We start from the raw sequence: 2420 nt of genomic DNA, 5'->3' as shown, positions 1-2420 counted from the left end.
ACTAAAACTACTTTTTTATGTGGCAGTTTTTTATTCCCGAACCTCTCTCTCCCTTGCCCCGGTGGGAGGAAGGATGGATCCAACCCAGCCCACTTTGCCAGCGGCACCTTCGTGCTGCTTCCCCCACAAACCTCCCCAATCTCTCCTTTCCTCCAGGAAAGCCGGATCACATTTCAGCCGGGGCTGGTCCCGCACCTTTGGTCTGCTCCAGGGCAGATATTTGCAGGATTGTCACCACGGGACTTAGTCCTGGCACCAAGCACAGCAGCAGTGGAGGGTCCAGACACACTCACACAGCAGCTCCAGAGTGATGCTCGCTGGAGCCGGGCTCAGAGACTCCATAATTACCCCACGGCCAAATCCCACCATAAATTTCCCCTAATGAAGCCTGCCTGATACTAAAAGGCTTTGCACATTTAGAGGTTATGCACAGCAGCAATTCCCTTAGGGAGAAATCCTGCCTCGATCCTGCAAACACTCCTTCGGTCTTGTTTGCTGAAGCGAGGCAGGTTTTTATTTAATTTATTTACTTAATATTAGCTGTTTAACCCAGAGGAGCACGGGGCTGCTCTGCTGTTGCCGCCGTGCAGCTGGAGAGGCACATCCCAGAGTGCCAGGAGCAGCAGCCACTCGGCTGGACCAGGATCACGCCACGTGGACACAGCTTCTTCCCAGCACGGCTCCAGTGAAATGCCCAGGAGCTGTGGCCGTGCTTGTATGGGATTATCCCAAACACCCTCTGCCAGCTGGGAACTGGGCATGTTGAGATCCATCCACACAGTCCAGCCCCAGAACCCCTCTGTCACTTGTAGGATCAAATCCCACCCCATGGAAACACCTCACACCCTGGGAAATCAAGCCCTGCTTTCGGTGGTCATGGCAGGGCCATAAAAAGCTGGAAAATAAATTTTGGCAGGGCAGGGGGAGAGGAGAGGCATAACCAGCAGCTCCACTCGCCCTCCTCACCAGCTGGGATCATCTTCCCTTGCCCCTGGTGCTCTCAAACACAGCTCAAAACATCCCTGCTCCCTCTCTGAGCAGCTTTTTGTGGGCACCTGCAGCCCTTTTGGACAGGCCACCCCAGGAGCTCAGCCCTGCATCCCCCATCCTCCCATGCTCCATGAATCCCTGCATCCCCCCTGCCCTCCTGTGCTCCATGAATCCCTGCATCCCCCCCATCCTCCCGTGCTCCATGAATCCCTGCATCCCCCCTGCCCTCCTGTGCTTCATGAATCCCTGCAAACCCATGGCGCTCGCCCCCAAAATGCGGTGCTGTGAGCCAGGAACCTGTTTGCTGGGAAAACCAGGAATGGTGCCCCTCCAGCCTTCAGTGATGGCTTCCCTCAATGCTTGGAAAGGATCCCAGGCACTCAGGAGGCTCCTAAATAACCCCAGCACAAACCAAATGCCTCTCACAAGGGGTGGCATCACCTTTGAGGTCCGTGGTAGGCACCATCCCAGCCCACTTGCACTCGTGGAACTCCAGGTTTCGGATGCCGGACCAGCCCTGGGCTCCAGCCCCAAACCCTTCTGGAAGCAGCATTTGGGGTAGGAGCGGGAGCGGCACCCGCCCTGCCCAGCCCACCGGGCTCTTAAATTGGATTAAAAATCTATTTGCAGAATGGCCTCGCTTTCCGACTTCTGTGCTGCACCTGAAAACCTTTCCTTTGGAAAGCAAACAGAGGCTCTCCCTGGGGGCTGCCTGGGGAAGGCTTTCCACTATAAACATTACCTACCAGCAGTGCAGCCAGCCCCAGGCAAGCCAAAAATTCCTTCTCCTACCAAGAAACACTTTCCAATCAAACCAGACATTATTTTTTCCATTAATGAGTGTTGATACCAACTGGAAAACTTTGCAAAGAAATGCACTCTAAACTAATTCTTCTGATACAACATTGACATTTTATGAGTTTCTTTTGTCTTATTTCTTTTTATTTTTGTTATTGTTCTATTTTATTTCCCTGCTCCGTATTTGAAAACATGATCTTTGCCGCTCAGGAATGCATCTGTTCCTGCAATTTGGGCTGTGACAGAAGTCAGAGGTCCAAATCTGATTTTTCTCTGCCTTAGCTCCACAGAAGCAAGCAGAGTTTTCCCACATTTCCCCCTACAGCGTGATGGAGTGGAAAAAAGAGACTTGTCTTCTGTTGGATAGATCAGAAATCCTGCTATCACAGTTTTTGTGTGCTGGGATACCACAAATTCAGCAGCAGGATATTCTGGAGGAGGAAAAAATGTCCTCCTATCTACCTTGGCTGCTGATTCCCTAAAATGTACTCTGCACCCCGGTGTGGGCACGGGATCTCTGCAGCCTGGCCACGGACCCCAAAAAGCCCGGGGTGGGTGCAGGGGGTTATCCTGGAGGGGTGCTGCAAATCCAGCATCCTCGGGGGCGGGGGGGGGGGGGGGGGGGTTCGCCA

The sequence above is a fragment of the Pyrgilauda ruficollis genome, unplaced genomic scaffold (genome assembly GCF_017590135.1).
Source record: "Pyrgilauda ruficollis isolate IOZ18807 unplaced genomic scaffold, ASM1759013v1 scaffold191, whole genome shotgun sequence".
In the NCBI taxonomy this organism is placed as follows: Eukaryota; Metazoa; Chordata; class Aves; order Passeriformes; family Passeridae; genus Pyrgilauda; species Pyrgilauda ruficollis.
The sequence above is the reverse complement of the archived record's forward strand: the minus strand, read 5'-3'. Positions refer to the sequence as shown.